Raw genomic sequence first — 12634 nt, forward strand, 5'->3', positions numbered from 1 at the left:
ATAAAAAGTGACTAGTGGCTTCGGCTGAGTCGACTAATCCATCTTCCCGAGACTCAGCCCCTGGTAAACAGGTTGTAAATTCAGGGAACGAGCAATTTTCAAATTCATCTTTTGAAGGTCCCAAAGAGTGTCTTAGGATTGCGGCGGATACCCCCGCACCGGTCCCCTTTCTCAAAATTGAGTTAAATAACGAGCCTATAACAGCTCTCTTAGATTCAGGTAGTGTCTGTTCTGTTATTTCGGCTGATTGGTATTCAAAATTGAAATCTGTTTGTAAACTTCCTAACTATTGTTTGTCGGCGATCCAATACGTTTCGGCTAATTCTTCTCCATTAGAAATTCTCGGTTCCTTATATGTCAAAATTCGTATTTTTAAATTCACATGGAAAGTTAAATTGTTTGTGGCCAAGCACTTGTCTTGCCCCATTATATTGGGAGCGGACTTTATTTCTCACACTGGTCTTGTGCTCGATCTTCAGAGTAGGTCTTGCACTTTCAAATTTGCCTCTAATTGTAATATCCCTCTATTAAAGTGTAATTCTTCATCATGTTCTTCTATTTCGCCTACCCAGGATGAGATGTTGTTAGACCTTAGACATCTACCTGAGGAGCAGGCTGATAGTATTCGCAAATTGTGTCAGTCGTTTCCCGAGGTGTTCTCTGATACTCTTGGTGTTACTGACCTTATTGAATACAAAATTGAGGTCACGGATTCGATTCCTGTCCGTTTTCCACCTTGTAGGCTATCTCCACCTAAAATGAAGGCTCTAAAAGAAATCATCGATCAGATGTTGAAGGACGGTATTATTAGGCCCTCTAAGTCAGCGTATTCTTCGCCTATTTTTTTAGTCCCGAAACCCCAAGGAGGCTTCAGGCCTGTCATTGATTACAGGGCTCTCAATCGGAAGGTGGTGTTACAATCTGTGCCCCTTCCCGACCTTCATTCTTGTTTTTCATGGTTTCGTAAGGCCAAGTTCTTTACTATCTTGGACTTGAATCAGGCCTATAATCAAATTCCCCTTGCCGAAGAGTCTAAACATCTTACAGCGTTTGCCACGGACTGGAATTTATACGAATACAACCGCGTGACTTTCGGGCTCCCCACGGGAGCAGCTGTACTCACTAGGCTACTAGATAGGGTCTTCTCCGTCATCAAATTTGAGTACTTATATCACTACTTGGACGATGTCGTCGTATTTTCAGAGACTTTTGAAGAACATCTAGATCATCTGCGAGAAGTTCTCGATCGCCTTCGTAAGGCTGGGTTAACTGTTAAGTTGTCCAAGGTTGCCTTTGCTAAGCCCTCTATGTCTTTCCTAGGGCATATTGTGTCACCGGATGGTGTAGCAGTCGATCATTCTAGAACACAGGCCATCCGTGATTTTAAACCTCCCAAAGACATTAAAGGTATCGCCAGGTTCATTGGTATGGTGAATTTCTTCAGGAAGTTTATTCCTAACTTCGCTAATAGAGCGGCGCCCTTAAACCTTCTTCGTAGGAAAGGCATCAAATTCGAGTGGGGACCTTCTCAACAAGCCGCTTTTAAAGACCTTAAATTAGCTCTTTGTAATGCCCCTGTACTTGCTATGCCTGATTTCTCGAAGAAATTCATTGTCCAAACCGACGCATCGTCGTCAGCGGTAGCTGCAGTCCTTCTTCAAGAGACTGAACTAGGGAGGCGCCCCATCGCCTATGCGTCTAGGACATTGTCGGCTCAAGAAGCCAAGTATTCCATCTATGAGCTCGAAGGTTTGGCAGTCTTATTCGCCTTAGAGAAGTTCCGTCTCTATCTGGAACATGTCAAATTCGACCTGGAGACAGATAATCAAGCCTTAAGCTGGGTCTTAGGTAGGCCGCGTCGTACTGGTCGTATAGCCCGCTGGGCCATCCGTATTTCTGCCTTCCAGTTTGATGTTAGACATATTAGAGGTACCGAAAATGTTGGTGCTGATGGACTCAGCCGTATTTTTTCTAACGACGTCGAGACCCACGAACCGGTCGACAATTCATCACCTTCCGAGTCCATACTATCTAAGGTTAATGCCATCCTAACAGATGCTCCCATGCTCTTTAGGGATATCGAGAAATACCAACGTGAAGATCCGACGCTGGCTCCGATAATGGAAACCCTTTCTTCTGGGGAACATGTTGTCCCTTATGTTCTGAGGAATGGTGTTCTATGTTGCCCTTCGAGGCATGATAAGATGATGAAAGTTGTCGTTCCAGCTGTTCTTGTACCTATGATCTTCAAGTATTATCATGAGACCCCATTAGGAGGGCATCTTGGAATTTTTAAAACTCGTGAAAAGATTCGTGAAATGTTCATCTGGAAAGGTATGGACGGTGAAATCCGTGAACTAGTAAAGGCTTGTAAATCCTGTTTGCTTAGTAAACCGACCATGTCCACCAAGGTAGGCCTCTTGTCTTCTCAGCAAGCGTCGCGCCCCATGGAACGCCTGTATATTGATTATGTAGGACCATTCCCCCAGTCAAAGGGTAATGCCAACAAGTTCATCCTTGTGTGTGTAGATGGTTTTACCAGATTTTCTTGGTTATTTCCGACTAAGCTGGCTACCGCTCAGTCTACCATTACTTGCTTAAATTCTATTTTTGCTTCTTTTGGTCCGTGCCAATATATTGTATCTGATAATGCGAAGGCTTTTACATCTAACTTATTTCGTAAATTCTGTTTTGACTTATCCATCTCTCATGTAACTACTTCTGCTTATTACCCTCAACCATCTCTGGCTGAACGGGTTAATCGTAATCTCAGGTCCGCACTTATTGCCTATCATCATGAAGATCATTCCAGGTGGGACACGTCCCTGCATTGGTTAGCTTTTGCTTTGAATTCGGCGGTTCATGAATCTCATAAGTTCACTCCAGCTTCCTTGATGTTCAAGTTTGTTCCCAACACGCCGCTCTCTAACCTTTGGTCTCTGAGTGACATTCTACCCGAGACAATAGATCCGGATAATATTAAAGATCTTTGGAAGAAGGCTAAAGCCAATCTTAAGGTATCTCATGAAAAGGTTAGAGAAAAGTATGATCGTGGACGGAGACCCACCACTTTGAAGGTAGGCGACCAGGTGATGGTCAAGAATTTTGTTCCCGCGGGCAAGGTTGCACCCAGATTTCATGGGCCATGCATCATTCTCGATTTTCTTACGCCGGTTACATTGTTAGTAAGCAATCCAGCCACCGAGAGGATATTTAGGGTTCACCTGTCCCAGGTGAAACCGGTGTAAATTTTGTGTCAACTTGCTTCATATAATTTGATAGGAATATGAAGGTTATATTTTTTTTTGAGTTCCACTCTTAAGGCATTCTGCTCCTTCTATTTTATTTTATATGTAAGCATTTCTGTAAAACCTCCCCGATTTGTTAAACTGCCATCCTGTCCTTGCCACGGCCATTACCACGCTCCCGTCTCCTGCTCCACTACACACAGTGGCTGGCTTAGATGAAATGCCATGGATATCTGCACGCCGCTGGCCCCTCAATCTCTCTACATGCCTGTGCCCTCAAAAGAAACATGATGGTCCAACACAATTCTGCCGCCTAGCTTAAATGTTTCAGTGCCCCCGCAGCCGCGCGGCGCTGTGCCGCGGCTGGGTTCGAGGACGGGCCCCCTCGGCCCCAGCGAGGACGACATGTGCACGGCGAGCCGGAGCTCTCCTCCCGGCCAAGGCTGATGTGCGGCGCACGACCTGCTACTTGCCCGCAGCCTGTATATGTTCACCGCGGGCGCGGCGTGTTTCAACACCTCTGCTCCCCTCATAGTGCGGGCGAGCGGTATCTCAGGGTACTTGAGGGGTCCGAGCGGCCTCCTTTGGACGCAAGCTGCAACGGCCGGTCTGGCCATCCAACTTCATCAACCTCAACTACATGGACAGTTACGATAAGCAATGACTACACTCGGGAATTCAACAGCAATATTTGGTGGACATTGCAAAATTTTTCATCACTTTTAAGTATTAAAAGTCTATCTTCGGAATTCTACTTCTACAAACTTAAAAACTTAACTTCATCTGCAACAACAAAATTTTGAAACTAAATCAAACCAAACTAAGAAAATCTTATAAATTTTTTTGGCAATTTATCTCCATATCTACATCAAAACTTGGACCTTATTTTCAAACCATTTCATGTGTCACCCCGGGAGGAACTTTTGGGGGGGGGGAGGTCTGTACCGGGCGGTACACCTCCACTCCGCTAATTTAAAATGTGCGCCAGTTGAAACTCCTCTGCTGGAGGAAGTCTGAACTTTATCTACGCTATTAATTCTCTACTTTCTCAGAAGATGTCACCACGTGGAAAATTTTGAGTTTTTGAACTGTGTCATTTGTGATGTGTTTTTGTTTCGCTTGAAGTAAGAAGTGTGAACTTTCTCTTCTAGAGGACACTACTGAAGATCAACAATAGTGCAACCTAGTGCGAAGTCAAAGAACTATTTTGTTGGAGAAATTTTTATTTCAAATGTTTGTCTTTGCTAAATTTTTTTCAGTTATTGTTTAAGTTGGCTGTATACCCCTCTCTTTCCCCTTGTTTTGCATTTAACCAATCCTGAATTTCTTTGAGTTATTTCCGACCAATCCGATGTATCTTCCCCCAACTTGGATATGTTTCTGTACCCGAGCCAATAAAAAGTTTGTGGGAGGGTGTTTTCATTCCCCTAACGCCTAGAACCTTCCGCGAGAGGATATAAACTGCTGATTTTAGGGTCTCCGGGCCACTTCTGTTCCATCTTTCAGTGTATAAAGTACATAGCAGGAGGCGGGAAGCGCCTCTTTCCTCGGCTGCGGTCATCAATAAGGTAATGGCCGATTAATAAATTCTTTCTTTGCTAGCTCAGCAGTTTAACTCTCGGGGCGGGTGCGAAGCGTTCCTCCATGTAACCTTTTCCTAAAATGTAACGATCTTTTCTTCTATTCTCTTTTAAGCTGCATATTGGGATAGAGAGTGCTAACCCTCTCGAGCTCCCACTCTTATTGTTTTGAGGTGAACTTATTTTCTCAACCTATTCTTCGTTAATGTAAAACAAATTGCTCTTTTCTAAAGTCACCTCGGTAGTATGGGATTAGCCCTTGCATTAGTGGCCTAGAGCCAGATTAGGTTTTTTAAAAACAAGTGTATTAGGAGTGCAGATTGCCTCCTCTCAAATTGTTATTTTAGAGGTCATGTAATTGCCCCTTTTCATTTAATAGACCTCAGTAGGTTGGGTATTGTACCCCTGTGTCTATGTCCAGTGAGGACAACTTGAAGGTGGAGTTTGGTGTGGCCTGGGAGAGGCTTAAATTTTGAGAGAGAGTGGCTCTTTTGAAAATTAAGTGTTGTATGCCTCGTGGAGGCTTTTCTGCGTAATTTGGAGCAAGGGCTCCTAGGTATGAATGGGGTTTTCTGCCCCTCTGTTAAAACTCGTGTTTGGGGTAAAACTGAGCTGATTGCCCAAGCTGTGTAAAATCAGGGCGCGAAGCCCAATTCCTGTAAATATTGTAACTACCCTTTTTGACTTGCTACTTTGTACCTGCCATGCATGTTATTTCTTGTTTTTGAAAAGAAAATATAACCTTGTTAAATTTTAAATTAATTTTGCTTTCGTAGCTGGAGACCTATTCACACCCGCACCTTCTTTCACCTCTACCTACCACGGAAAAACTCCGTAACAAGTGGTAGCAGAGCGTGGTTGAATGGGTCTCAATTTAGCCCCTTTTGACGGCTAAACATTGTTTGTTCCGAACTCTAACTATTTTCCCAGTTGCTGGAATTTTTTGAGTTTTTCAAAATTGTTCTGTCACCATGCCCGGCCCTCGCGATGTTCTCCATCTTAACTATTTGCGCAAGGAGGAGTTGATCTATGAATTGACTATTAGAAATGTACAATCTGGAGGCACGGTTGCAGTAGACACAAACAAGCTTAGAGAGTCCCTAGATTTGCCCATTTCCATCCCCAATTTGGGAGAGAAAGAAATTGACGACTCTCTTTCCACGATCACGGAGAATATTACTGGGCTAGCTTCTGTAGTTAGTTTTTTTGATGAAAATGATCCTTCTCCTAATCAAATTAAGCGTGTGCAAGCTAGGCTATATCATTTTTCGAATAGGGTTACCGATCTGTTGTCTCTAAAGTTGAATGACGTTCAGAAGAAGGAAGCTAGTACGCTGCTTGAAAATATGTCTGAATTATCTAGCAAGGTCACTCAATTGTTAACAGGGGAGGTTCCTCCCAAAAGCGATCTACCCACCACAGTGAATGCAGGTAGTGGGGAAGCGCCTCCCAAGGGAGAAGTTAATAGGATAACCGTTGCTGCTCAAACTATCCCTGCCCCATTGGACAACGAATCTGAACGTCGTGCATCATTGAATAACATCCGTTCTGAATTAACTTCCTTGCCATTGAAACCTTTACCTACTATGTCACCCGAGTTTAGCAGCTTGCCTCATCCATTGGCAATGTTGCTCAGAGGTATCTCTAAGTTTTCCGTTAATACCACCAGTGATGTAATTTCATTTTTAAGATTTCTAGTTGAATTTCAGGATCATGCCCTTGTGTTTTCTCTTTCTCCATGTCAAATTTTGCAAATTATCTATCCGTATGCTATTGGTATTCTCTCAGATAAAATTGTAAGAGCCATTGCCGAGCAATCATCTATTGAGGATTTCCATGCCCATTTGCTAGCTAACTTCATCCCGGCTAGGACCAGGTCCTCCCTTATTCAGAAGTACTATTACCGTGTACAACGCCTGGATGAAAACTTGGCTGATTTCATACAGGACATTAAGTTTTATACTAGGGTGTTTGCTCTTCATTTCCCTGAGGATCAGATTGTACAAGCTATTGTGGAAGGGATTTCACCACCCTACAGGTCATATTTGTGTTTCGCGGCGTGCCCGCAAACTTTCTCTGAACTTGAAGCATTGGCCGTCTCAGCGGAAGGAGTTAGATACGCCGATTCTTTGCGTGTCGCGAAAGAACCCCCGCCTCCCTTTAGTAATACTCGGCCTCCTCCTCGCCGACCAGTCAATCCCCGTAAATGTTATGCTTGCGGGTCGCCTGACCATCTGCGCAACAAGTGTCCACTGATCAAGTCAAGTGGGACAAGGAATGGAGCCGGGTCATCACAAGGCTGTTTTAAATGTGGGGCTTTCTCACATATCGCCAAGAATTGTCCCAATTCGAATAGCACCCCCTCCTGCTCAACTTCTGGTGCAAATTCCGCCTATGCCAATAATAAAAAGTGACTAGTGGCTTCGGCTGAGTCGACTAATCCATCTTCCCGAGACTCAGCCCCTGGTAAACAGGTTGTAAATTCAGGGAACGAGCAATTTTCAAATTCATCTTTTGAAGGTCCCAAAGAGTGTCTTAGGATTGCGGCGGATACCCCCGCACCGGTCCCCTTTCTCAAAATTGAGTTAAATAACGAGCCTATAACAGCTCTCTTAGATTCAGGTAGTGTCTGTTCTGTTATTTCGGCTGATTGGTATTCAAAATTGAAATCTGTTTGTAAACTTCCTAACTATTGTTTGTCGGCGATCCAATACGTTTCGGCTAATTCTTCTCCATTAGAAATTCTCGGTTCCTTATATGTCAAAATTCGTATTTTTAAATTCACATGGAAAGTTAAATTGTTTGTGGCCAAGCACTTGTCTTGCCCCATTATATTGGGAGCGGACTTTATTTCTCACACTGGTCTTGTGCTCGATCTTCAGAGTAGGTCTTGCACTTTCAAATTTGCCTCTAATTGTAATATCCCTCTATTAAAGTGTAATTCTTCATCATGTTCTTCTATTTCGCCTACCCAGGATGAGATGTTGTTAGACCTTAGACATCTACCTGAGGAGCAGGCTGATAGTATTCGCAAATTGTGTCAGTCGTTTCCCGAGGTGTTCTCTGATACTCTTGGTGTTACTGACCTTATTGAATACAAAATTGAGGTCACGGATTCGATTCCTGTCCGTTTTCCACCTTGTAGGCTATCTCCACCTAAAATGAAGGCTCTAAAAGAAATCATCGATCAGATGTTGAAGGACGGTATTATTAGGCCCTCTAAGTCAGCGTATTCTTCGCCTATTTTTTTAGTCCCGAAACCCCAAGGAGGCTTCAGGCCTGTCATTGATTACAGGGCTCTCAATCGGAAGGTGGTGTTACAATCTGTGCCCCTTCCCGACCTTCATTCTTGTTTTTCATGGTTTCGTAAGGCCAAGTTCTTTACTATCTTGGACTTGAATCAGGCCTATAATCAAATTCCCCTTGCCGAAGAGTCTAAACATCTTACAGCGTTTGCCACGGACTGGAATTTATACGAATACAACCGCGTGACTTTCGGGCTCCCCACGGGAGCAGCTGTACTCACTAGGCTACTAGATAGGGTCTTCTCCGTCATCAAATTTGAGTACTTATATCACTACTTGGACGATGTCGTCGTATTTTCAGAGACTTTTGAAGAACATCTAGATCATCTGCGAGAAGTTCTCGATCGCCTTCGTAAGGCTGGGTTAACTGTTAAGTTGTCCAAGGTTGCCTTTGCTAAGCCCTCTATGTCTTTCCTAGGGCATATTGTGTCACCGGATGGTGTAGCAGTCGATCATTCTAGAACACAGGCCATCCGTGATTTTAAACCTCCCAAAGACATTAAAGGTATCGCCAGGTTCATTGGTATGGTGAATTTCTTCAGGAAGTTTATTCCTAACTTCGCTAATAGAGCGGCGCCCTTAAACCTTCTTCGTAGGAAAGGCATCAAATTCGAGTGGGGACCTTCTCAACAAGCCGCTTTTAAAGACCTTAAATTAGCTCTTTGTAATGCCCCTGTACTTGCTATGCCTGATTTCTCGAAGAAATTCATTGTCCAAACCGACGCATCGTCGTCAGCGGTAGCTGCAGTCCTTCTTCAAGAGACTGAACTAGGGAGGCGCCCCATCGCCTATGCGTCTAGGACATTGTCGGCTCAAGAAGCCAAGTATTCCATCTATGAGCTCGAAGGTTTGGCAGTCTTATTCGCCTTAGAGAAGTTCCGTCTCTATCTGGAACATGTCAAATTCGACCTGGAGACAGATAATCAAGCCTTAAGCTGGGTCTTAGGTAGGCCGCGTCGTACTGGTCGTATAGCCCGCTGGGCCATCCGTATTTCTGCCTTCCAGTTTGATGTTAGACATATTAGAGGTACCGAAAATGTTGGTGCTGATGGACTCAGCCGTATTTTTTCTAACGACGTCGAGACCCACGAACCGGTCGACAATTCATCACCTTCCGAGTCCATACTATCTAAGGTTAATGCCATCCTAACAGATGCTCCCATGCTCTTTAGGGATATCGAGAAATACCAACGTGAAGATCCGACGCTGGCTCCGATAATGGAAACCCTTTCTTCTGGGGAACATGTTGTCCCTTATGTTCTGAGGAATGGTGTTCTATGTTGCCCTTCGAGGCATGATAAGATGATGAAAGTTGTCGTTCCAGCTGTTCTTGTACCTATGATCTTCAAGTATTATCATGAGACCCCATTAGGAGGGCATCTTGGAATTTTTAAAACTCGTGAAAAGATTCGTGAAATGTTCATCTGGAAAGGTATGGACGGTGAAATCCGTGAACTAGTAAAGGCTTGTAATTCCTGTTTGCTTAGTAAACCGACCATGTCCACCAAGGTAGGCCTCTTGTCTTCTCAGCAAGCGTCGCGCCCCATGGAACGCCTGTATATTGATTATGTAGGACCATTCCCCCAGTCAAAGGGTAATGCCAACAAGTTCATCCTTGTGTGTGTAGATGGTTTTACCAGATTTTCTTGGTTATTTCCGACTAAGCTGGCTACCGCTCAGTCTACCATTACTTGCTTAAATTCTATTTTTGCTTCTTTTGGTCCGTGCCAATATATTGTATCTGATAATGCGAAGGCTTTTACATCTAACTTATTTCGTAAATTCTGTTTTGACTTATCCATCTCTCATGTAACTACTTCTGCTTATTACCCTCAACCATCTCTGGCTGAACGGGTTAATCGTAATCTCAGGTCCGCACTTATTGCCTATCATCATGAAGATCATTCCAGGTGGGACACGTCCCTGCATTGGTTAGCTTTTGCTTTGAATTCGGCGGTTCATGAATCTCATAAGTTCACTCCAGCTTCCTTGATGTTCAAGTTTGTTCCCAACACGCCGCTCTCTAACCTTTGGTCTCTGAGTGACATTCTACCCGAGACAATAGATCCGGATAATATTAAAGATCTTTGGAAGAAGGCTAAAGCCAATCTTAAGGTATCTCATGAAAAGGTTAGAGAAAAGTATGATCGTGGACGGAGACCCACCACTTTGAAGGTAGGCGACCAGGTGATGGTCAAGAATTTTGTTCCCGCGGGCAAGGTTGCACCCAGATTTCATGGGCCATGCATCATTCTCGATTTTCTTACGCCGGTTACATTGTTAGTAAGCAATCCAGCCACCGAGAGGATATTTAGGGTTCACCTGTCCCAGGTGAAACCGGTGTAAATTTTGTGTCAACTTGCTTCATATAATTTGATAGGAATATGAAGGTTATATTTTTTTTTTTTGAGTTCCACTCTTAAGGCATTCTGCTCCTTCTATTTTATTTTATATGTAAGCATTTCTGTAAAACCTCCCCGATTTGTTAAACTGCCATCCTGTCCTTGCCACGGCCATTACCACGCTCCCGTCTCCTGCTCCACTACACACAGTGGCTGGCTTAGATGAAATGCCATGGATATCTGCACGCCGCTGGCCCCTCAATCTCTCTACATGCCTGTGCCCTCAAAAGAAACATGATGGTCCAACACAATTCTGCCGCCTAGCTTAAATGTTTCAGTGCCCCTGCAGCCGCGCGGCGCTGTGCCGCGGCTGGGTTCGAGGACGGGCCCCCTCGGCCCCAGCGAGGACGACATGTGCACGGCGAGCCGGAGCTCTCCTCCCGGCCAAGGCTGATGTGCGGCGCACGACCTGCTACTTGCCCGCAGCCTGTATATGTTCACCGCGGGCGCGGCGTGTTTCAACACCTCTGCTCCCCTCATAGTGCGGGCGAGCGGTATCTCAGGGTACTTGAGGGGTCCGAGCGGCCTCCTTTGGACGCAAGCTGCAACGGCCGGTCTGGCCATCCAACTTCATCAACCTCAACTACATGGACAGTTACGATAAGCAATGACTACACTCGGGAATTCAACAGCAATATTTGGTGGACATTGCAAAATTTTTCATCACTTTTAAGTATTAAAAGTCTATCTTCGGAATTCTACTTCTACAAACTTAAAAACTTAACTTCATCTGCAACAACAAAATTTTGAAACTAAATCAAACCAAACTAAGAAAATCTTATAAATTTTTTTGGCAATTTATCTCCATATCTACATCAAAACTTGGACCTTGTTTTCAAACCATTTCATGTGTCACCCCGGGAGGAACTTTTGGGGGGGGGGGAGGTCTGTACCGGGCGGTACACCTCCACTCCGCTAATTTAAAATGTGCGCCAGTTGAAACTCCTCTGCTGGAGGAAGTCTGAACTTTATCTACGCTATTAATTCTCTACTTTCTCAGAAGATGTCACCACGTGGAAAATTTTGAGTTTTTGAACTGTGTCATTTGTGATGTGTTTTTGTTTCGCTTGAAGTAAGAAGTGTGAACTTTCTCTTCTAGAGGACACTACTGAAGATCAACAATAGTGCAACCTAGTGCGAAGTCAAAGAACTATTTTGTTGGAGAAATTTTTATTTCAAATGTTTGTCTTTGCTAAATTTTTTTCAGTTATTGTTTAAGTTGGCTGTATACCCCTCTCTTTCCCCTTGTTTTGCATTTAACCAATCCTGAATTTCTTTGAGTTATTTCCGACCAATCCGATGTATCTTCCCCCAACTTGGATATGTTTCTGTACCCGAGCCAATAAAAAGTTTGTGGGAGGGTGTTTTCATTCCCCTAACGCCTAGAACCTTCCGCGAGAGGATATAAACTGCTGATTTTAGGGTCTCCGGGCCACTTCTGTTCCATCTTTCAGTGTATAAAGTACATAGCAGGAGGCGGGAAGCGCCTCTTTCCTCGGCTGCGGTCATCAATAAGGTAATGGCCGATTAATAAATTCTTTCTTTGCTAGCTCAGCAGTTTAACTCTCGGGGCGGGTGCGAAGCGTTCCTCCATGTAACCTTTTCCTAAAATGTAACGATCTTTTCTTCTATTCTCTTTTAAGCTGCATATTGGGATAGAGAGTGCTAACCCTCTCGAGCTCCCACTCTTATTGTTTTGAGGTGAACTTATTTTCTCAACCTATTCTTCGTTAATGTAAAACAAATTGCTCTTTTCTAAAGTCACCTCGGTAGTATGGGATTAGCCCTTGCATTAGTGGCCTAGAGCCAGATTAGGTTTTTTAAAAACAAGTGTATTAGGAGTGCAGATTGCCTCCTCTCAAATTGTTATTTTAGAGGTCATGTAATTGCCCCTTTTCATTTAATAGACCTCAGTAGGTTGGGTATTGTACCCCTGTGTCTATGTCCAGTGAGGACAACTTGAAGGTGGAGTTTGGTGTGGCCTGGGAGAGGCTTAAATTTTGAGAGAGAGTGGCTCTTTTGAAAATTAAGTGTTGTATGCCTCGTGGAGGCTTTTCTGCGTAATTTGGAGCAAGGGCTCCTAGGTATGAATGGGGTTT

Source organism: Anabrus simplex, chromosome 2 (assembly GCF_040414725.1).
Source record: "Anabrus simplex isolate iqAnaSimp1 chromosome 2, ASM4041472v1, whole genome shotgun sequence".
NCBI classification, from domain to species: domain Eukaryota; kingdom Metazoa; phylum Arthropoda; class Insecta; order Orthoptera; family Tettigoniidae; genus Anabrus; species Anabrus simplex.